The following is a 25,431-nucleotide window of genomic DNA, read 5'->3' on the forward strand; positions in this document are numbered from 1 at the left end:
CTCCGTAGGCGAGGTGCTGCAAAAGAATAGCCGTGAGCACTGAATTAAGTGTAAGGCTATGGAAACATGCCGAGATTAGCATTACAGAAAAGAGTATAAATATTACAAAGTCTCGCAGTTTTAAAACTGTGTAAATTACAAAAAGTGGGGGGAAGTAGAAAAGGGACTTCGTGTGAATATAATTTTCACATCTTTAAATGCAGAAAATATTTTAAGCTGATAGATAAAAATTTTAGAGATTTAGGTAGGTATCAGTGCAAAGGAACACAATATAATCAACTAAAATTTGGTGATTTAGGAAAGGGAGGGAAAATAGAAAAAGAAAATTAGTCAGAAGGTAATAGGCAATGTAAAGAAACAGAGGATTAAGGGCATCCTTTAGCCATGTAATAATGGTAACCCAGAATAAAAATACAAGTCTTTTAGATGATCAAAAACATACAAGCACGCAGCTATAGAAAACAAAGTGACATAATGGAACAATTGGAAAAGTTACAAAACAGAATGCATAGCAAAACAAATAACAAAATTAAGAGGAAAAATCTCACATGGATAAATGTAAGGGACCTAAGTTTATCTACTACAAAAATGCAATACAACTTCAGATTGGAGCACAAACCATAACACCACTCTATATCATATAAGGCAGCGTTCAAAAAAAGTGATTCTGAAATTTTGAAAATACAAGACTGGAAAAGATATACCAGTTTCTGCCAGATAAGCATAAAGAAGTCAGGGATCACAAACACTTTTCACAGGTAGATTTCAGGGCAAACAGCTTTAAGTAAGTTTTAAAAGGGTATTTTTTAAAAGGTCACAATTTACAAAATAATAATAATAAGAAGAAGAAGAAGAAGAAGAAGAAAATCCATGCAATAAATCAAATAACAGTGCATATAGAAGATACTATAGGAATGAATGAATAAATCATTGGTTTAATCCTTGACAGATTAATCCTTGACAGATTAATATAGTGAGGATTGAGAAGACATAAAAATGTAATTAAAATGGTAGACATAACAAACTCTGTACCCTGAAACAGATTACACCTTTTCAATTGTCTGTGGAATATTTGTAACAATTGGCCTTATTTTATTTCTCAATAAAATAAACTACATTTTATTCATCATTCTTTTTTTTTTTTTTTTTTTTTTTTTTTGCAGGGCTGAGGACCGAACCCAGGGCCTTACGCATGCTAGGCAAGCGCTCTGCCACTGGGCTAAATCCCCAACCCCATATTCATCATTCTTAAACCATTTCAATTGGCTGTATTTTAGACCAGAGGGGGAAAAAATCTTAATATATCCCAATAAGTAGAATCATGTGTATTATCTGATCAAAATTCAATTAAACTAGAAATTAATGACAAAAGAGAAAGTAAAGCATTCCTACTCCTTGGAAGATATTAAATACCTAAACAACATTTGGATCAAGAAGGAAAATAAAACCAAAATAGCATAATACCTAGAAAGTCTAAATGATGAATCAGAATCCATGAGACTTAGCTAAAACAGTACTAAAAGGCATATCTAAGAATTTAAATTTTGGTATTGATTTAAAAAGTTGGGACAAATTAAATGAGCTAAGTGCCTAGGCAAAAAAATAAAAGAAAAAAGAAATAAAACAATAAAAATTTGAAAAGGAAAAGGAAGTTACCAATAAAGAAAAAAAATCAGAAAATAATGGTGTATAGACAGAAAAAGGATAAGGAGCAAAGATAGAAGTTATCTGAACTAGGTCTCTCCCCACCCCCCGGTCCCAGTGGAGGTGGTACTCAAAAGCCCTGGTTCTGAGACCCAAAACCTAGGGACTCCCTCCATTTTGAATTGCTGTCTACCAATTCTCCTTAAGCCACTTGACATCTCCACTTTGCAGACTGTTTACCACTGCTTTCCTCCCTTCATGGGAATTTTGTGTATTTGTTCTTAAATCATTCAATCATTCATCCTTAGATTACTTATTGGTTTACAGACTACAGGTACAATTCTATCCATTGTTTGGGAATTGTTCAGTTGAAACCCAAAAAGAAAATCTTAACTCCTTCATCTCCCAGTACATAGGCATATTCTTTTTTCCTCTATTTCCTGCCAATGGTAATAAATATTACTTTTATTTTATGAATTGAGAATCTGAGACTTACCATGATAGAGGAAAATAATACAGGCCATGTATCTCTTAGGCAGTATAAATAAAGTGGTGGAGATTGGGAAGAGAGATAAGAGGCATTGGGCGTCCAGTTGAGCAGCTGGGCAAACATACAGAGCAACCCCTACAGAAACTATTCATATAATTTTCCCAAGAAGTGCTTCACAGCCTGCAGGGAGTAGAGCAGGATATAAATTGGTAGGATTAATCAAGAACTGGAAATTAGCAGGGCAGATGTTCCAGAAGGAAAAAAGATGGGAAGTATTTGGGCTGGCAGGAGAACATCTAGGCAAAATGCCATCCTGCATGATGGGCAGAAACTGGAGGAGATGAGAAGGGGGCAGGTGCCCTGGAAGGAAAATATGTTGGTTAAGATGACAATTTGATCAAAGTTGAGTATCTGCAAGCTCTCTATGAGCAGTGATACTTTTGGCAAAGCTCTGGGGAGAATTTGTGTGGTTCCTCTTGTACATATCTAAGCAGTTTTATCCATTTTTCAGGAAAATTTTAAAGTTTTTCTCTAAGTCATTTTTGTAGCTATTCCTGTTCTTTAATGTTTATGATAACAAAAAATTAGAAACAAATCAAATAGCAAAATAAAGACTTATGAGATCCAATTATCTTGGAATACAAATAATTTACACACAAATATATACCAGAAAAGTATCTAAAAATACACACCAATATGGCTTTCTCTAGGTAAATGGAATTATAGAGACTCTATTAAAATTTTTTTTGCTTGGGGAATGGGTATTGGGGGTTGAACTCAGGGGCACTCAACCACTGAGCCACATCCCCAGCCCTATTTTGTGTTTTATTTAGAGACAGGGTCTCACTGAGTTGCTTAGCACCTCACTGTTGCTGAGGCTGGCTTTGAATTCCTCATCCTCCTGCCTCAGCCTCTGGGATTACAGGCACGCGCCACCTCACCAGGCCTGCCTGTGTATTTTTCTAATTTCCCTGTAGTATGTTTGCATTACTTTTATAATAAAATAACAAAATAAATTGTCACTTTTTAAAATACATAGAATTTTCTGAAGCTTTAAAAAAGTTTTAATTCGTCTTCCAATTGATGTCTGTGCTCCTGGTTTGATCAGGATTTTCATAATTTCAAAATTGTATTGATTGGTTGAAAACTAATCTTTTCAATAAGAAAATTACTTTTTAGAAAACACAATTCCTGAGCTGGGGGTGTAGTTCAGTGGTAGTGTTTGTTTAGCATATACCAGGCCTTGGGATCATTTCCCAGCACTGCAAAACAAAACAATAAAACACAATTTCTGTGCACGATTTCCGGCTTTTGTGTGGATATCTTTCAAATGGCAAATTCAGGTAAGTATGTATCTAAATTGGTCAATAAAAGGATGCCTTTAGCCTTTTTAGCTCTGAGGTTCTCGCTCTTCAAGCAATGACACCAGTACGGAATGTGTCCCTGGGGACTTCTGTCTTCTCCATTGTGTCCGTTAGTGCATCCCCAGCGTGCGTGAACAGAAGCAAGTCTTGTTCCTTGTACTTCCATCACTAGTACAGCTTTGAGTCGCAACCTTCATGTGGTTCCCAATGTGTGATCAGGTCATCAAAGCCAGATCATTGGCTTACGTGGCACGATCGGGAAATGAGTTTATCTGTGATCTGAGGGTTTCGAGGGATTAGTAATCCTTTCAAGTTACAATCTCTCCCTCTGCAAATGAGCAGTGACACAGATCAGCACAGAAGTAGAGCACTCTTGGATGGTAGGGGGAAACTACTGCCAACGGTGTGCTAGGGGTCTTAACAGCAATTGTACCACTCATCTCCGTTGATTTGGTGAGATGGGTGTTATTGTGCCTGGTTTTGTTTTTGTTTTTGTTTTTTTTTTTTTGGTTCAGAACAGAAAACCAAGGCTCAGAGAAGTTAAGAAATTTCCTGAAGATGCATAGTTACTAAATGGCTGAACTATGATGAGAATCTAGGTCTGGCTGGATGGGGTTGGTCTGCTTTTTAGTATAGTAAGCTGCCTCCTGAGAAGGCAATTTAATTAAGAAGCAGGACACTGATGCCCCCACCAGAAATATATTTGGCACTAGACAGTTTAGTCTCTCCAGTTCCACTGACCTCACCATTATTCCCACTGAAAAATAATACCATTTATCAAGCAGCAGACACTAGAATAAGAGAATTACATATTTTATTTAATTTATTCCTCCTGTGGGCTCTATGTGCTAGATGTTCCATTCCCATTTACAAGTGAAGAAATGGAAACTTAGAGGAGTTTTTTTTTTTTTTTAGAGGAGTTTTTTGCCCAAGTTTTTATCTGTGCTTAGAGCTCCTAGATTCCCAAGCCCATCCTCTTAAATGTTCCTCCTTACTCCACCTGTAAAATATGGGCAAAGACCAACTGTGATGTATCATCTCTGTGCAGTAAAATGTGCAAGATAATATTTTTATTTCTGACAGCATTCCAGTATGTCTATAAAAATTAAGATGATTCATTTTAGTTTAGATTTCATTGAATTTCATCAGAATCCAATTTCTTAAAAACTCATCCTTGGGCTGGGGATGTGGCTCAAGCGGTAGCACACTCGCCTGGCATGCGCGGGGTGCTGGGTTCGATCCTCATCACCACATAAAAATAAAATAAAGATGTTGTGTCCACTGAAAACTAAAACTAAATATTAAAAATTCTCTCTCTCTCTCAAAAAAAAAAACTCATCCTAGATCAGTACTATAATTCAGCGACTAAGAACTTGGTTTGGTGTTGACTAACACAACAAGGGCTTAGGAAATTCTCCAGTTTTAAATGAAAAAAAAAAAGTAGACTTGGCACTGGCTTATATCTGAACACACAGAGAGGGTAAGAAACAGAAATGCAAATTCTAGCTCTATCCAGAATATAACTGGACTATGCGCTCTGGGGCTCCGGGAAGTAATAACATATGCAGGAAAAGAAAAACAAGACTGGGTAAAGCTCCCTGTAGCAGGACACTTCACACACCTGAAGAACACAGCTCTGCAGAGTAAGAGAGTCACACCCATGAGAAAAGCCTGTGGTTCCCTTGTCTGAACCAATAGAAATGCGATTTGTCTCTTGGCTGCATTTGAAACTCAGGAGAAACAGAAGAGGTGGGTAGATGCGGAATCACACTTTTGCAGGAAGCAGGCCGTAACTGAGGCATGACCCACCTTAGTTACAGGTGGGGGTCCTATGGGCTCAGGCACAAACAGGACCAGAGCACAGAGCAAGCTGGGTGAGCAGGCCACCTGTAACATGTCCAATGAGCCCGGTGCACCAGGGTCACTCAACTCTCCCCTCCAGGCATGTGAAGGATCCCTTACATACAACTCAGAGAAGGAGAACATACCTGAGCTTGCTGTAGATAGGCAAGCTCATTATATGGACTAAGCTGAAAATAGATAGCAGATGCATTACAGCTTCTCTTAGGAGTCACTTCGAAGGATTAGAAGGAAAGAGAACCCTTCACAGGAGCAGAGTGTCCAAAGATGCTCTTGGTCATCCACTTTGTATGGACAGGAAATGTTACCTAAGGTTAGAAGATACTCCTATTTGTTGAGAAGACTTTGGCTGGCTGGTTAGATATTTAAAAGGAAAAATATTGGAAGACTAGGGACAAGAAGGTCTAAGCATAAGCAGAAGAATTGGCAGGTGGGCAAGGTTATATAGCATAACGATTTCTGTATTTGTGTTTGGCCCGAGAAGGTTTGACCCACCATGAAAGAGGCACTAAAACAATCAAGAAGACAAAATGACATTGCCAGTTCACATAGGTTGACCATGGTCACAGAGTCATGCTAGGCACATGAACAAAATGACCAGTGTAGAAGAGATACAGGTGATTCAGAAGCCCAGAAGCCTTGTTTCTGGTTGCATCTCATCCTGTACCACCCAGCTGATTTAAGAGCATTTAATGATGTCATTGAAATGTCAACTCAGAGGTGATATTCTGTGATGGGACAACTTTCTCCAAACTGCATTATACACTTTGAATCAAAACCTTTTATACAGGGCTGACCCCCAAAAGGAAGAACCAAGAGAACCAAGGAGAAGAAGAAGTGAACTTACCATCACTCCAAAGACTCTTTGAGGGACTTTGTGTTCCCTATTCCTGTAGCCTTGGGCTTGGCAGGACTGCAGGTCTTGATGCCCCAAAGATCACACTTTTTCCAGGGGACACACCAAAAGTCTTATTGGATAATAAGTTTATGGCTACCACGTAGACACTTTGAGCTCCTCATGACCAGCGAACAGGAAGAAGGGAGAGCAGTTACTATCTTGCAGGGGTGTGTGTGATCCTGGTCAGCAGGAGGACGGGGTGTGTGTGTGCTGTTACAGTCAGTGTAGGAAGACATTTGTGTACCACCAGGGTGATCCACTTGAGCATCTCCTGGTGCTCCTTGGCATATTCAGAGTACTTCTTGGATAAGTGTAGCCACTAAGAAGGACATGGTGACTAGGAAAACAGAGTCCCTAGGGTCGATGGTTGGTAACCCCACCAGGTAAGCCACCAAGATGGTGGTAGAGCACGAGGCAATCTAGAATGAAGAGTATAGGTGGAAGATCATGAGTGCTAGTCGTAGCCTTGAGACAAGTCATGGCCGTGGGAGTTGTAGTTCCTTGTTGTAGCCTTCTCCTTCACAGGTTTTCCCAGAAGAGGGGTGCAACAGAAAGCTGAAGGACCTGTTGGGAGAAGTATATCCAACTAGTGCTACAAGGGATGGAAGTGAACACAGAGGTGCCCTGGCCAGCCCTTCGAGGATGGACACATCCCAGCTGCTGGAAGCCTCAGCAGGTACTCCAGTGGACAGCTTATTCTGGTTCGCCTCGGTTGTAAAGCACTAGCTCACCCAAGATGATATCCTGCTGAAGGTGTCCAGACTCACTGATCAGCATGGGGATACACAGGACAACTTTGATGAGCCATATGCACTCTAGAAATTTCTGTGAGGCTTGCTAAGGCTTTGTCAGACCTGCTTGGTTATTCGTCTTCTCCACCTGCCCAATCCTGAGTCTTTCCCTCTCTGTTTACAGATGTCTGCCCCAATTTAAATCCTGCAATCCCAAATCTGTCTTTTTGAGTTTTTGTACAATGGACATGTATTATCAATTTAAAAACAAAATTTTAAAAATCAAGAGGAAAAAGGTCTAAAGAGTACTAGGATGTGCTCTTGTTTGGTCAATGGCTTAAGTGGAATATACCAACAAGGAGAAAAATGAATTCAAGAAGGAAAAAACAGCAGAGAAGAGAAAAAAGGAGGTAAATAAAGTGGAAAAGAAGATCAAAGCAGAAAAGATTTTTCCATGGTGATTTGGAACGTTTGGAACTCATGAAGTTTACCCTTGAGGTCTTTGAATTTCCCCTTTCAGTTCCTACTTTCTACTCCTAACAAATACCTGCCTACAGCCTCCAGAACCTTCTACCATGTTAGCTCTTGCTTTTCCCTGACAGCTCCAAGCCCAGATCTCCCTCCGTTTCTTCTTCCAGTGTCCAGACTCTGATTATCATTCACCAATTAATCCACTGAAAAACTGTTTATTTAATTCTTATAATGGAGTAGTTGTGGGAAACATTCCAAGACAAAGTCATATGAAGGTATGCATGCATGAAACAACTTTGATGAAAGATTAACAAAGACTATTTTTTAAAAAAATTTTATTTGTAAACCAAGAGTATTGATTTAAAAATAGAAAAAAAAAAAAGAAATTCCAAAGGTAGAGATGTTGGAAATATTTAGAAACTAATAGGAGAGAACTGAGGGCGCTGACTTTTGCACCATTTTGGCAGTGGCTCTTTACATTGTTTTGTAATGCCAGATTCGTGGGACCCCCAATAGACCTCCAGGAGCCGAATCTGATGCAATCACACAAGAGTCTTTATTGCAAGCTCGAGCCTGGACCCACAACCGTTTCCGATGAAGGGGTCCCAGGGAGTGAGCCCTGGTCATTTGTTCAGGGAGATTTTATAGGTTTTGGGGGGATACTCTATGCATCACAACATCACACAGCAAATCATTCCACACCGCAGGAAAATCAAACAACAACTCTTAACATTGATTAGCACATTCATTGGCGGGAACAAGTTGGGTGGGGGTGATTGGTTGGTACAAGAGGGGGATTCCTTTAAACTGATTGGTTTAAGCCATGAGGGATATACGTGCTAAACTACATGGTTTCCCAACATGTTATCAACCACCATAAATTACTGGGGGGTCATCTGGCATCCCAGGTATTTTCCCTGTCTCATGCTGATTGATGGCTGCTAGGGGGTTGCTATGGGTCCTCACTTAACCTAACTGAGTCAGGGACACCTGGCGCCGCCGATCTCTCCTGTTACTTGCAGACAAACTACTCAGCAAGGTGGGTATGTGCCTAGAAAGGCTCTGTGGGTTTTTCCAAGGACAAGGGTCACGCCCCCTTCCTTAGGACAGGCCTTGAGGTAGAAGCTTCTGTTATTTATTTATTTTCAAAAATGGAGTCACATCAGTTTCTTAGTTTCTGGGGCTAAAAAAAGAAAAAATGGTCTATACTACCTATTATTGCCTTCTTAATGATGATGTGCCCACTCCACCTTCCCCGGATTCCAGCATCCTCAGTCGTTGTAAATTTGTGCTACATAGATGACTCAACTCTGAGCCAACATAGAGAGGAAGCTTGTAAATGGGGCAAGACACACAAAGGGGTCAGTGTGGGTGGAGGAACCTCAAGTGCATCAATAGGGATGGAAGTAGATTTGCCAAAGCACACTGGTATAGACCAAAAAATACCCCATGCATATTTTTAGGAATGATTACTCCCTGAAATTTCACCTCCCTTTTGTCAAAAGAATAGCCACACCCAGATAATTTGGAATGAAGAGAAAAGAATAATTGTAGTCTACTATAATTCTTTTAGAGAGAGAGAGAGAGAGAGAGAGAGAGAGAGAGAGAGAGAGAGAATTTTAATATTTATTTTTTAGTTATCAGCGGACACAACATCTTTGTTTGTATGTGGTGCTGAGGATCAAACCCGGGCCACACGCATGCCAGGCGAGCGCACTACTGCTTGAGCCACATCCCCAGCCTGTCTACTATAATTTGCAAAACTGGCAACACTGTGTGTCTTTTGTAACTAATTACATTTCTCATCATGGGTGAACACCTACCAAAGTGTCAGGTTGATCACCCTTTGGAATCATGAGCTAGATGCCCCAAGACCCTTTCTACTTCGAGGCTCTACCCTTGTAAGGAACAGGAAACAAGAACAGGGTTCAGAAGAGTGCCATTTTGAACCTAGGTGGATTAGGCGAGGCCAGTCAGAAACCAAGATACCCACAGCTGACACGTTCCCTCTCCTCTGTGTTATCCAGTGACAAAACAAGGAAGAATTCATGTTGGTTGGCTGAGCAGACTCTGCCTCTGGACTCTTTCAGAAATTCTGCAGAGATGTTCTTTCTTTCAACAGGCTACCCAAAATTCATCAGATTTAAGTTGAAAAAAATTACATTCACATTCCATCTCCATTCCCCTCTAACACACACATTATTTTCATTGAACATGTGTTCTAAGATTTTTCTGACATTCATTCATGGCAATCATTTCTAATTTTGCCTCTTTGGGGACTTATATTCCACTTTTAATTTTCATTACAGAAGCTAATTTAGTTTCAGGCTTTAAGATTTTGTGAACTGGGGGCTGGGGATGTGGCTCAACTGGTAGCGCACTCGCCTGGAGTGCGTGCGGCCCGGGTTCGATACTCAGCACCACATACCAACAAAGATGTTGTGTCCGCCGAGAACTAAAAAAATATTAAAAAAATAAAATTCTCTCCTCTCTCTCTCTCTCTCTCTCTCTCTCTCTAAAAAAATATATATATATAAAAAGATTTTGTGAACTGATTACATGCATACTATTTATAATCTCGTACTAAAATACGAAGCTTTTATGTTGTTTATTTGTTTGTTTTGATGCTTTGTGACACTAGGAGTTGAACCCAAGGGTATTCTGCCTGAATTACATCCCTATCCCTTTTGAAAATTTTTATTGTGAGACAGGGTCTTGCTAATTTGCCCCAGCTGGCCTCAAATTTGAGATTATCCTGATTCAGCCACCCAAGTAGCTGGGATTACAGGTGTGTGCCACTCTGCCCTACAAAAATTGTTTTCTATAAAAAAGTTTTCATAAAATTGTCAGTTATCTCTCATCTCTTTAGTTATAAATTTAATTGTGGATTCTTGCCCTATTTAAGATTTTTTTTTTTTTAGTGATCTCACTGGAATGTGGGATACAGTTTTAGTTCTTTTTTTTTCAGTCTAATAATTCAAAATAATTATTCCCTGCAGTCTGCTCTCATAGTTCAAGACACAAAAGTCTTAAAACCAGAAGGTTGTTCCCTGCCAGGGAGTTCGAGAACCAAGAGGAAGAGTGTGGAGTCCAGATAAATGTGTGATTGGGAAATAATAAAGCTGACCTCAGGGAAAATGAAAAGACTTTGCTCTGTTTCCCCCACCTCCACTTGCCAGGGCATTTCAAGGTAAGACAGCAGCTCTAAGACTCATAGCACCAACTCTATCTACCCCATTCTGCAAAAGACCCACACGCAGAGAGAGGATGTCCTTATCAAGACATCTATAACTGTGACCTTCAGAGAAACACAACAAGAAGTGCTACTGAATTTCTTGATGTCCCCTCCTCCACTGGTATTTTTTCTCTTTCTTTCCTTCCTTCATTTCAGTCATTTCCTTTTTATCTACGACTTCTCCCTTGAGCAAAACTAAATACCATTTCTTTCCATTACGAAAATACCAAAAGTCAGAATTTAGTGTGTTTGCTTCTTCTGTGAGTGTTGGTCTTCCCTGCTCCAAAGGAAGACATTTTGTTTGTTTGAAATAGAACATTATTCCAGAAAAGGAAGCAAATCTGAAACACCCTCTTCATGCCCTGATTGGGGCTGTATTCCCGTCAGAAGCCATGAAGCGACTCGTCTTGGCGCCTGCCTGCTTCCCAGAGTGTAAGAGAAGAAGTAACTGAAAAAGAATTACAGAATCATGTAATCCCAGGGTTGCCCCATCACCTTCAATACTTAAATCTTTTCTGTACACCCTCAATGTTGGAACTTTTATGTCGTGGTTTATAGTTTGTGCCCTCTGAAATTCATGATTCATGTGGAAACTTGATTGCCATGGTGGTGATGTTAGGAGGTGACTAGAGAGTTAAAAGGGATTGATACCTTTCTCCTGGGAGTTAGTCTGTTCTCACAACAGCAGGTTGTTATACAGCAAGCCTGCCTTTTCTGCTTTGTCTCATCCATGTGTATCTGCTTGCCCTTCTACCTTCTGCCATGAGTCAAAGAAGTATGAGGCCCTCACAAGAAGCCAAGTACATGCTGGTGCCATGTTCTTAGAATTTCCAGTTTCTAGAACCATGAGCCAAAGTAAATTTCTCTCTTATAAATCATCCATTCTCAGGCATTTTGTAATAGCAAATGAACTAAGGCAGCGTGATAAGTAATTTCATCTCTTTCCCTTCTTAGCTCTAAATCTATCAAGAAATAAAAGAAGGAAGAACACAGGAATTGAAGTATTAACTTTCTTGGTGGTGGTAAATCTAGTTTGGAATGTATGGTGGATTTGAAGCTTAAATCCAAGTCTAGGCTTGTGACCTAAGTAGAGAGAGTTGGGTTTACAGAATAAACCCTTGCCCAAGGGCTCTATGGAAGGAGTGGCCTACCTTGAAGCCTTTCAGAGCATAAATCCTGTGGACAACCCTTCATACACTCATCCTGTTGAGTTCAGAAATGTAGACCAATGCCCACTAAACTTCTCATCTGTGCTAGTCAGTTTTTTTTTTTTTTTTTGTAGCTGTAAGCAAAATACCTGAAAAGAACAAATTAGAGGAGGAAAAGTATATTTTGAGTATATTGTTTCAGAGGTCTCAGTCCATGGTTGAGCTGACTCCATTTCTTTGAGCCTGAGATGAGGCAGAACTCTGTGGCAGAAGAGTAAGGCCGAGGAAAGCTGCTCACCTCACGGCAACCTGGAAGGAGAAAGAAAGGAACCCAGGGAAGATAAATCCCCCAGGACATGCCCCCAGTGATCTGCTTCCTCCAGCTACACCCTATCTGCCTACAGTTACCACCCAGGAGTCCATTCAGCCATCAGTGGATTAACCCATTTCCTGATGTCTGAACACTAATCACTGCCTAAAAGCCTCCCCTCTGAACCTTGATGCACCAGGGATCATGCTTTCAAAACATGAGTTTTTAGGGGACATTTTTAGATCCAAACTATAACATCATCCCACCAAACATGTTTTTTTTCCCCCCCTTAGGGAAAACCCAGTGAGAGGAAAGAGAAGGTAAATATTTTGACCCAATACTTCCAGCAGCTAGAAACTCATTATCTAGAAGCCATCTGTGCTTGGAAAGTTGTGACTAGAAAATGCCTATGTAGAACTAAAATCTATATTGCTGCAATTTCTGTCTTGTGCCTTTCTGTTTTGGGAGCTTTTTAGAATGAGGTTAATTTCTCTCCTACATAACAGCTGTTTTAAAAACTCTTAGATGTACTTTCAACATCTATCATAGCCCATGTCTAGATTGTTCAAGTGAGAAGTTTTGGGTTCATTCACAATCCTGGTCTGAATATTGGAAATTGTTATAATAGGTATGTTAAAAATATCAGCTTTGCCAGGCATGGTGGTATAAGCCTGTACTCCCAGTGACTAGGGATACGGAGGCAGGAGGATCACAAATTTAAGGCCAGCCTCAGCAACTTAGCAAGATCCTGACTCAACATAAAAAGTAAAAAGGTCTGGGTATATAGCTCAGTAGTAAAACACCCACATGTTCAATCCTCGGTACTGAAAAAAGAAAGAAAAATGAAAAAATATTATTCGCTTACAAGAGATTTTTTTTTAAATGCCAAAAAGTTTTCTAAATAAATAGAAAACTTAAATATGATAAATAAAACTTACTAAAAGTAAGGAAACATTACATTAAGTGATGAAATAATAAAATTTTGTCTCCAAAATTCATGACTTAAACAAGGATGCCCACTATTGTCACTGTTATTAATTTTTTTTCAAATTCTGGCTAAGGAATAAGACAAGAAAAGGAAATAAGTGGCATAAATCTTGAAATTAAGAATAATTATTCTCATCTAGACAACACAACGATATTATATTGGTAGAGAAACAACTAGAATGTATTAAAGATCTGTAACACTATTTGAAATCTTATTTACTAGTTCTAGTTCTTGCTGTAGCCGAGGAGAAATTGATTTCATGAAGAGATATTAGATACTATCTAACCATCTCTTCCCCTAAAAAATACAAGAATTGTTCAGCTTGGTAAAAACAAAAACCAAGGCAAGAAGGTATTCGACTCGTGTATTTTCCTTACTATTAACTACTCATTACAATGTTATTTTGATTATGCTTTTCTGTTTCTTTCAAATCAGCTCAATGTGGACATTAGCATTATTCCACCATTCTACAGACCCATAGTGCATCTTATAATCACCCTTGTTGGGTTTTCTTCTCGTATCTTGGACTTCTGAAGTCCAGGTTCTCTAGAATTCCCCATTCAGTCCTGTTTCTCTTCTCACTGGCATCATTGCTTAGAAATACACTATCAGAAATTAAATGTATTTGCTTCCTAGCTTCCCCATAACATCTTTCCTCTCCAAGTCTTCTGCCCCCTAATTTCCTTGTCTTTGCATGAGTGTTTGCAGTATTCTTTTCTAAAAGTAAATGTATGCATCTGACAACTTCTAGACTTTTCGTGGTTATAAAAAAATTCTGAGAATGTACATTATGGGAAGTTCTTAGACAACAGATGGCCACATCTTCCCTAAATTTCTGATACTTTACCCTTCACCCAGTTTTGGCTTCTCAGTTACAATTACATAGAGCAAATGTTCTCAAAGTGTGGTTCTGTAGACTAAGCAGCCTCATCAACATTACCCAAGAACTCATTAGAAGTGCCAATTCTCTGGTCTAACAAATGTCATACCTGGGGAACCAGAGACCATGGGGATGGGGCCTATTCATTAGTGTTTTAACGAGCTCTCTTGATGATTCTGATGTAGTCTAAAGTCTGAGAATAAAATTTCAAAGGATAAGTGTAGATAGAGGATTGCACTATTTAGCTCATTAAACATTTTTAGTAATGAAATTTCCAAAAGATATTTCTTCAACCAGAATGGATTATGTTAAGAACATGGTTTTGATCTTCAGCCAAGTATTTTGTGACTGCTACTATTCTTAGAGTGGTAAGTTTTCATGCACACGCAAGTCTTCTTGACATGCTGTTGTATATCTTCTCCTGTCCCGACAAGCCTGCCTTTTCAAATTGGACTTTCCCTCTCAGTGCTATATTCTAATTTTAAGTGCTTATCGGTTGATCTTCATGCAGCTGTTTCTGCATTCTTCACCCAGTGAACCAGCCATGATAGGAAAAGAAGAGGGAAGATTTTTTGCTTAAAAACTATTTGAAACTATCTAGATTAAGTAATTGGCATACAACACCGTGTAGGAAGGCTTAGCATTGGCCTAAAGATGGGACAAGACATCCAGGGTGATACTGGCCTGGTCATCATCACCATCATTATCAATCAGAAGGCACTCATATCAAAGGCATTCACTGGAAATAGTCTTTTTTATTTTTAAATATTTTTTAGTTGTAGATAAACACAATTCCTTTTTATTTATTTATTCTTTTTACGTGGTTCCCGGGATTGAACTCAGTGCCTCACACATGCTAAGCAAGTGCCATACTACTGAGCCAAAACCCTGGCCCCTGGAAATGGTCTTTATTAAGACCTGCAGCATTACATAGAAAAGTTCACAAGAAAATGGATGATGCCAGCTTCATTCTTGACCCTCTTCTTCTCACTTCATCATCCAAAGAGCTAAGCAACTTTAATTTATCCCAATAAACTTTAACTGAATAGAAAGATCCAGTCCTGTGACTTGCTTTTGCTTTTCACCAAGTGGGACTGGATCAGTTTCCCTTATTTTCTTATAAACGTCCTTGACATCATTGCCACAGTGCTTAGCAGGTTATGTGTGTGAATGTCACATTTCTTCAAAAGCATAAGGTCCTTATATCTCATGATGGTAGGCCTGGAATGAAGAAGTGTGTGTAAACAAACAGGGGAATAAGTAATGCAAGACACAAACCAACTAAACCATGATGGCTGATGGGGTTTTAATGTATGTATCCATCTATTAATTTTGTAGTAGTTTTAATTCTTCCAGTGAGTTTGAATTTTCTCTGTTTAAAATAAGTGACTGCCAGGAAGGCATTTTTAAAGAAGTGTACTTAAAGACACTTGAGATTATGAAATTGCTGTAAAATTTTCACTGTGTGCAGAATGAAGAGTTATTGATAGTGCTACATATTCTAATCACTTCATTCTTTTAATCCATGTTCTTCGTTTTACTTTTTTGGGTTAGTCTTATTCTCTTTTGCATGCCTGCTCAACCCAGACTCAATGTTTTTGAGAACTGCACCCTCAAAACATATACTGGATTCCTATAGCCACAATGTGTGTGTGAGCAAGGCCCCTGGCACAGGTGACTGTCAGGAATGGAAATTCAGTTCATTGGTTGTTGATGGCCAGATACCTGTTCATTGAAAATGTGAACTGAGAAGAAGGCTGAGAGTCATGGGCAGAGTCACCTAATGTTGGTTCATTAAATCAACAACCTATACTTTCCTGCAAAGTCCCCCAAACTCCCTTGGCCCATGACTTGAGACCCAGGTCTTTAGCTTTCCTTGGACTCTGCTGTGTACTTCCATAAATGTGTCCTTTCTCTCTCCTTGGAGTGGATTTCTGTCAAGTCCAACTACATTTCTTTAAGACAGTCTTTGAGATGGTTTATCTAATCTTTGAGATGACTATCCTGAAAAATTAAACCTCTCACACTTTTAATCTCAAACCTCAGTTACCTTTCAAGCCATGCTTCTCAATCAAGACTACTATTTAAAATTATCTGAGAGTCTTTCAAAACCTGCTGATGCCACAAGCCACAGACTGAGTCTGAAACTCCAGGTGCTGATCCTTGACATAAAAGTGCTGTCAAGGTTCCCCAGGGAATCCTAAGAATCAGCCATGTGACAATGACCCAGCATTCCCCAGATGTATCTAGTATGTGGCAAAGCTCCTTCTCACCACAAATCTTTCCTACCAACATTTGCAACTTTAAGAAACATAATTATGTGTCAGTGTTAGTTCATCAATTATAATAAATGTGCCACTCATGGAGGAGGCTGAGCACGTGTGGAAGCAAGAGATATATGGGAAATCTTTGTACCTTCTGCTCAAGTATTCTGTGCACCTAAAACTGCTCTAAAAATAAGTTTATTTTTAAAAAAATCTCACTAGTCTCTCATAACGTCTTTCAGTTCCTGCTTATTTTCTCTGCTTTCTTTTCTTTCTTTCTTTTTTTTTTTTTGAACACAACTTTTAAATATTGTGATTGAGTACCTTCACAGTATCTCCACTTAGATGCTAACTACCATGGCCAGTACAGGGCTCTTTGTTCCACCTCCTCCTCCTCATAATCCGGAACCAGATGCTGCTCATCTCCATCGCAGTAACCAGCGACATCCTTGGCTGAGTTAAGTCAAACATTTGAGTGGGATTTGATTTCTTCTATTTTCCTCATGCCACTCCCCGCATGTGCCCATGAAGCAAGTTCTGTGGGATCTACTTAAAATGCCCCAAAGTGGCTGCTGCTCACCGTCTTTCCTGTCTTTCCTGCTGTGGCCTCAGGCTGTGCCACTGTGGACTCACTGGACAAGTGGTGTAACCTGAGCACTTTACTTCTCTGCTTCAGTAGCTTCCCACCAACACAGAATAAAATCCCAAACCTCTGAGCTAATAAAAATGCTTCAATGATCCAGCCTCTGCCTCCTTTTCCAACCTGCATCTCTTCCTGTGCCCCAGGCTCATCTAGTCAAACCAGTCTGCTTGCTGTTTATGGGACATCAGTGGCACTCCTGGCTCAGGGGAGCTCATCCCCCAAATAGTGACTTGATTTGCTCCTTCATTTCTTCCAGGTCTCCACCCAATGTCATCCTCTCAGAGGCCTTTTCAGACTTCTCCACCTAAAAGGGCATTCTTTCCATTCCATCCCTGGCAAGCTTTATTTACCTGCATTACTTTTCTTTGTAACACTTATCATGGTGGAATATTACACTATATTTTTGTTTATTTGCTTATTGTCTGTATGCCTTACCCCACTGAAGTGTCCTAATAACAGCAAGGATTTTGTCTGATTTGTTCTCACTATAATGATGGTGCTTCTTGTGTGCCTGGCACATAGTAGGCACTAAATAAACAGTAGAGATCACTGGGCACCAGAGAGCTCAGCAGAAAAATGAGGACCTATAGGTACAAGCAGACCTATAGCCAATGTGGGGAAAGGAGGGTCATGATGGGAGAGAGAGAGGTTTTGTTTTGTTTTCCTAAAAAAAAAGACACTTAGATGAGACAGTTAGAAAATTGCCCTGTCTCTACCATGGATGAAAATAACATAGGCTCAACAAAACTCAATTTCTTCACCTATCAAGCAAGAAACAGAACATTTCACAGTGGGTTGGGGCATGAAAAAAAAAAAACAAAGTAACTCAACCAAAAAGTTTTCGACTTCTCAGAAAAAATGAATTTCATCAATCTTAGGTATTGTTAATACCCCACCTGACTAGGGCTGATGAAACAGATATTTGGATTCCATGAATTAAACTACCTGCTAATGTCACTTCTGGATTCTTCAACCTTTTGATAGGAGGTTGGTCCCTTTTTCTGTTAACCCTTCAGGTGTCATGTGAAAAAAAAAAACAAAAAACCCTTACCTGTTTTATGAGACCATTCTCTGTCCTCACTACCCAGAAAGTGTCCGTTTTATTTGTTTTCTCAAGCTCTGACATTAGACATGGAAAAAACAAGGGAGGAAACTGAGTTTTTATGGGGGATCAAAGTTGCTCCGAATAGCCAAGCGGTTGACATTAAGCCCAAATTCCTAAGCCTGATATATTTAAGATTCTTCATCATCTGCCATAGCCTCTCCCTTTAACATCATCTTCCTTTTTCTTCTTTTTTGCTGTCTTTGCTACAAAACAAAATTCTGCCTCATTACTCTCCCAACATGGCTTCCTCCTCTTTTCCTGTTTAATGTCAAGCTGCCGTATCACCCACCTCCCTTGTCCCACATGCTCAGGAGACACGGCTGCTCAGCTCTGTTTCTGGAGATCCATCTGCACTTAAGGGAAGGAGTGTCCAGAGTCAAAGAGAACCCATTGTGCTACGGAAATCAAGACTTTACCTCAGCAGGCCAATGGCATCTGATTCCTTAGATTCACAGTTGAGCCTCTGGCTGTCCTATCCGCTGACACTAGGGATTTCAGTCAAATCCTTTGCAACACACAACCCAATTGTGGACTCTAAAGTCCCATAGGACACTTCACTGTAAAGTAGAAACCATTAAGGCCGATTCCTGCTTCTTCATGTCTCCCCACACCAGAGCTCCTGAAATTTCTTCATACAATTATTTATTCAAAGGCTACTTACTGAGTATCCATTATAGTCTGGACCCTGCAACAGCACTAGGAATAAAAAGGTGACTTAGAGACATATCATTTTTTTAAAAGACACATGGGGTCTAGTTGGAGGGATCAGATGTGTCTCCAGAGATCTACAATGAGGTCATAAATTGGCAGATGCCACAAGACTAAGGCTATAGTCGCATGTTTAAGGGTTCAATAGACCTGGGCACTTAGACATGACACTACTTGTCATGAATTTCATGAGTATGGGCACCGACAACCACCAGGAGAAACAGAATCTTCATTTGTAAAGTGGAAATTGTGATAGCACACCTTCCTCATGGGACGGCTGTGAGAAGTCAGCGAGATCACACACCTGAACTGTGGGACATGGTGCCTGCCACATAGCAAGTTTGACCCAAGCTAGTGATTGTTTTCAACATTTATGAGATGTGGATAAGGGAACAGCTCAGAGAAGAGTGCCTTCAGATGGAAGATGAGACCTTTTTCAGGAGGTAGACTTTGAGGTGGATCTTAAGAGAGATTGAACTGTGGGTTTGTAGATTCCACAGACACACTGAAAGAGGAGGAGGCCGCGTAGGGGGAGTAATGAAGAGTTGAATTTTTACTTTGTAGCAAAGACAGCAAGAAGGAGAAAAAGGAAGACTAGGGAAGATCATGAAGAATCTTGAATATCAGGCTTAGGAAACTGGGCTTAATGTCAAAGTTATTACGAACATTCCTAAGACTCTTAAGTTTTAGAAAAAGAATGGAAGAAATACAGAATAAAGGAAAATAAGAAGTTCATTTGAATCAGCAAAGCTGGTTTGAAAGCTAAGTGACACAAATAGGACTTCACCTTCCTCTGAATACCTACAGTCCAGTAAGCTGATACAGAGCCTCAGAATCTTCATCAAGTAGCCATTAGTGATTGATCAGCACTGGCTTAAGAAATAAACTTCATTATTATCCATCCCTGATGGAGAATCCAACAGAAGAGGTGAGGGAGATGTGTCTGATATTCATGCAGCAAACACAGGGTGTACTCAAGTAGAAAGGGGGGACAGGGATCTGACAGGTTACCATAGCTACCAAATGATAGCAAAGTCAACTTTCAATTGTTAGGGACAGAGGATTCAGTTTATGATTCATAAAAACCAACTGTTCTTGCCTAGTATTTTACTGGTGGAGCAATTCGCAAGTCCTCCTTGGGAACCAGACATTTGAGTGGAGGAGGGTTATTTGATTCATAGTGGATTTTGGTTTTCCACAGGACCCCTGCGCCCTGTCTAGTAAAATCTGGTGGAAATTACAAAGTGAGAAATTCAACCCAGTGCCACAATAACAGGATGCACCTGTACATTTCACAGAATTAGCAGCCGTGTTCTCTCAACACAGTTTGAGAGAAAGAAAACTGTTTGTATAGTGCTAACTGGGGAGAACATGACATGTTCTCACAGCTTGTCAACAATGGACGTAGCAATCATGGTGACAATTGTCCAGCTACCCAGCTACTAAGAATCAGAGGCCTGCATGCTACAAATCCTCTTGCATTACTCCTCTTTATTTGCTCCTCTTGGGATCACCAACTTTTCAGTTGCACTTGAAATTAATAGGAGGTTTTTCTATCCCTATTCCCCCAATACCACTATTACCTTGTTGGCTTTTTGAGAGCATGAATCCCTTTGTTTTTTGCATCTTTCAGACCCTAGCAGAGAACCTGGTTCCCTCCTCGATTAGTATTTATTGCATTGAATAATATTAAATGATGTGACTGAGAGCCCATGAACTATGAAAAAAGTAAATCATGGGTACATTTCAGGTCCATGTCTAAGAGATAAAGGAAAGAAAGGCTTGGAACGCCATTAGCTGGGAAAACCAACTCTTAAAAAACCCTAATAAGAGTTATCACATATGTAAACAATACACTCTTCACAACCACCCATGTCATCTCACTGCCACCCTTCAAGAAAGCAAAACTTCATTATTATCCAAAGGGTTCTCCTCTCTCTCAATTTTGGCTTTGAGACCACACAGCTCAGCACATGGCTCTTCTAGAGAAAGGAGAGTGAGCTGAGAGAGTGTGGCTGCTTGCATGTGGTGCCAGTTGGGTAACCCAGGGCAGCCTGACCAGGTAGAGGACCTCCCCTGCAGAAATGAGTGGTTTCCTTCCCTTTTCAAGGCCCATCGCCTTTTCTCTTTGAGTAGCTTCTGAGCATTCTTGGAGCATGGACCAGGACTCAAGTTTCTTGGAATTCTCCCCAGATCCTAGCAGAATGCTTTGTTTTATTGCAGGTGTTCAGTCAATATTTGTTGATGGACTACTTGACAGAATTGAAATTCTTTGATCTGAGTTTCAGCTTTTTCTTGCCTTGGGGTTCCTAATGAAGATGCTAGTAAATAATGAAACCATCAAGGGAGCAGCAGCAGTAAGGCAAAGAGAGAGATCCTGGAGTCCCAGACTAAACATGCTGCCCTCCTATCTCTAGTACACAGAGAAAGCAAACTCTGGTGCCCATCACGAGAAGAACCCACTGTTGTTCTCTGAGCTCGCTTCTTTCTTCCTTACCCCATCCTTTTCCTCCTATTTTGATTTCTGCATTTAATCCTTCAGGACCCATTTCTTTTATCTTCCTTTCACAGGGTCAGAGATTTGGGATAGCAGGCATTGTTGAAAGACAAGCCATGAGCATCAGTGAAGGGAAAAGAAAGAATATAATTGATTTCTCAGCACCTCGCCTTTACCCTCTTACTCTTTCCATTCCCCTCCGGATCTTGATCCTAATAGGCAGAAGGTGTTTCTGATGCAAATGAATTCTTTAGTAGTGTGGTACAGGGGTGGGGGGGGTGGGGGGGTGGGGGTGGGGGTTTGAGAAATCAAAGTTTAGGGTAAGGGTAATCTGGACAAACTCCAGAAACAGAGCTTCCTTCTGCAAGAGCCATTCCACATCTTTTCCTACCTTCTTTCTGTGCTGCAAGAAGGGTGCACGTGAACACTCTGGCTGATGCTCTCAAGAGCATCCATAATGCTAAAAACAGAGACAAACACCAGGTAAATACCAGGCCATGCTCCAACGTCATTGTCCAGTTTCTAACTGGGATGATGAAGCATGGTTAGGCTGGCGAATTTGAAATCACTGATGATCACAGAGCTGGGAAAATTGTCATGAGCCTCGCAGGCAGGTTAAACAAGTGTGGAGTGAACAGCCCAGATTTGAGGTGAAGCTCCAAGACTTGGGAAAGTGGCAGCATAATCGGCTCCCATCCTGTTAGTTTGGTTCATTGCATTGACAACCTCAACTGGCATCGTGGACCATGAAGAAGTAAGATGAAAACACACAGGAGGGAAATTCCTGGGATTCTTTTTCTAGGAATGTAAAACATACATACAAATAAAATCCCTTGGTGGTAGGGGGAGAACTGTTCCATAAAGTGGGGATGAGAGAACAACCATGTGAACAACCTCCTCCTATCCATAGATGGTATCACCTTTCTGCTACTTACCTAATGTCAGCCTCCTGTACCTGGATTTAACCAATTCATTTGATTAACTCAAATCAGTGAACCTTACCTCCTCCAAAGCTCACAACTTCCATTCTCTACCTCTTGTCCCTGCATTCAGGTATTAAAAACTACATTTGCCTTTGCAAGATATTCCAATAGCAAGCCTCCAATTCATTCTGATTTGCATCACCTCATTCGGCTACTTTTATTTTTTGCCTGAACAATATCTTATCATCTTTGTGTCTCTATCTTCCCTACATATTTCCTCTGCCTCACTGCACACCACACCAGCTCAGGCTAATTATGGCATCACCTGGATTATGTCTGACCCTGTTCAGACATCTTCAGTGGATAAAACCCAAACTTACTCTATCCTTCCAGATCCACTCACCTCTGAATCAAACAGATATTTCTAGCCTTAGCTTCTGCTGTCTACCTAATTCTACGTCCGGTTGACTGTATACCACGTTTGCTATCTCAAGATCCACTTACCAAGGCTACATCCATCCTTCAAGAACAGCACTTAGGTCTTTCCTAATGATATTAGTTCAGTAATTTTTCCCTTCTTAAAATTCTACTGCTCTTCTTATCATGATCCTTAGGGCCACCTTGTACAGTTAGAAAGAAACTCACCTCTAACCCAACACAAGTCAGTCTAGGTCAGAAATTTGGTATCTGATGTGATGAGCTGTTTCTTCTGGGAAGTACCAAGCATTTCTGTTAACTGAATTGAGCAATTTCCTGATAAACTGAGACTCACCTTGCGCTGTTGACCATCTGTCCTGTGAGGGACTTAGTTAGCTTTAACCAAATGTTTGTTTTTTAAACTAGTCTATCAATGTTATCTAGATACCATTTATTCCTAAAAAATCTCTACTAGGAAAAAAATCTTTGAAGTGAATTTATTGGAAATTGCTTCCTTCAAGTAGGTTTGAAACAAAACTTTTATATCTGCTCACAAAAAAACTGAAATTGCTGAAATACATTCTAGTTACAACTATCTTATATTTGATAAAGGGGCTAAAAGCATGCAATGGAGGAAGGATAGCATCTTCAACAAATGGTGCTGGGAAAACTGGAAATCCATATGCAACAAAATGAAACTTAATCCCATTCTCTCACCATGCACAAAAGTTAACTCAAAATGGATTAAGGAGCTTGATATCAAATCAGAGACTCTGCGTCTGATAGAAGAAAAAGTTGGCTCCGATCTACATATTGTGGGGTCAGGCTCCAAATTCCTTAATAGGACACCCATAGCACAAGAGTTAATAACAAGAATCAACAAATGGGACTTACTTAAACTAAAAAGTTTTTTTCTCAGCAAGAGAAACAATAAGAGAGGTAAATAGGGAGCCTACATCATGGGAACAAATCTTTACTCCTCACACTTCAGATAGAGCCCTAATATCCAGAGTATACAAAGAACTCAAAAAATTAAACAATAAGATAACAAATAACCCAATCAACAAATGGGCCAAGGACCTGAACAGACACTTCTCAGAGGAGGACATACAATCAATCAACAAGTACATGAAAAAATGCTCACCATCTCTAGCAGTCAGAGAAATGCAAATCAAAACCACCCTAAGATACCATCTCACTCCAGTAAGATTGGCAGCCATTATGAAGTCAAACAACAAGTGCTGGCAAGGATGTGGGGAAAAGGGTACACTTGTACATTGCTGGTGGGACTGCAAATTGGTGCAGCCAATTTGGAAAGCAGTATGGAGATTCCTGGGAAAGCTGGGAATGGAACCACCATTTGACCCAGCTATTGCCCTTCTCGGACTATTCCCTGAAGACCTTAAAAGATCGTACTATAGGGATACTGCTACATCGATGTTCATAGCAGCACAATTCACAATAGCTAGACTGTGGAACCAACCTAGATGCCCTTCAATAGATGAATGGATTAAAAATGTGGCATTTATACACAATGGACTAAAAAATGACAAAATCATGGAATTTGCAGGGAAATGGATGGCACTAGAGCAGATTATGCTAAGTGAAGCTAGCCAATCCCTAAAAAACAAATGCCAAATGTCATCTTTGATATAAGGAGAGCAACTAAGAACAGAATAGGGAGGAAGAGCATGAGAAGAAGATCACCATTAAACAGGGTCGAGAGGGGGGAGGGAAAGAGAGAGAGAAGAGAAATTGCATGGTAAAGGAAGGAGACCCTCAATGTTATACAAAATTACAAAAGAGGAAGTGAGGGGAAAGGGGAAAAAAACAAGAGAGATAAATGAATTACAGTGGATGGGGTAGAGAGAGAAGATGGGAGGAGAGGGGAGGGGAGGGGAGGGGGGATAGTAGAGGATAGGAAGGGCAGCAGAATACAACAGACACTAGTATGGCAATATGTAAAAAAGTGGATGTGGAACCGATGTGAATCTGCAATATGTATACGGGGTAAAAATGGGAGTTCATAACCCACTTGAATCAAATGTATGAAATATGATATGTCAAGAACTATGTAATGTTTTGAACAACTAATAATAAAAAAAGAAAAAAATGAAATACATTCTAGTTATATTTTTATGTGCATGCTTCTTAACGCATGGTGTTAGACTTCCCCATGTGTTATTCACTGTGTTAGGTGATAGATTCAGTATAGGCTTGTCCTCCAGAAGCCAACAATTTGGCACCTTTAGCCTGAGATCCTGGGACTCTCAAAGTTCAGAGTGCCCATGACACTTCTGAAACTTTCTATAGACTTACTGGATATGTGCATATTTCTTCAAAGAGAAGAAACCAAAGATTTCATCATATTCTCAAAGAGATTCTAAATACCCCCTCAAAAGATTATAAGCAAGGAAAAAAAGAAGCACTTGAATAGTGAATTTCAGGACAGTGTGGCAAGTGCTATGATAGAGTATAAAGGATGACAAGAGGCCTGTTGGAAGGAGCAATACCACCCAAGTATCTTCCCATTTCAGTCGCAAACTTGCTGAGGGCAGCAGTTCTGATACAAAGTCAATCCTCTATATTTGTGGACTCTGTATCCATGAATTCAATCAATCGTGGATCAAAGATACTTGGGGGAAAAAAATGTGTCTGGCCTGAACATAGATAGTTTTTTGTTTGTGCTTATCTCCATTCCCTAAACAATGCAGCACAACACCTATTTACATAACATTTGCCAATTATTAGGTAATATAAGTCATTTGTAGATGACTTAACGTGTGGGGAAGCATATGCATAAGTAACATGCAGATGTCATGTCATTTTACGTAAGGGACTTAAGCACCTGCAGA

The 25,431-nt window shown here is 40.0% G+C and overlaps 1 pseudogene; it reads left to right on the forward strand.

The window, feature by feature from the left end:
• The first annotated feature begins 6,619 nt into the window (after nt 1–6,619).
• LOC113184933 (small ribosomal subunit protein uS8 pseudogene) lies at nt 6,620–22,038 on the forward strand (annotated as a pseudogene).
• The last annotated feature ends 3,393 nt before the right edge of the window (nt 22,039–25,431 follow it).

The sequence above is a fragment of the Urocitellus parryii genome, chromosome 9, assembly GCF_045843805.1.
Source record: "Urocitellus parryii isolate mUroPar1 chromosome 9, mUroPar1.hap1, whole genome shotgun sequence".
NCBI classification, from domain to species: Eukaryota; Metazoa; Chordata; class Mammalia; order Rodentia; family Sciuridae; genus Urocitellus; species Urocitellus parryii.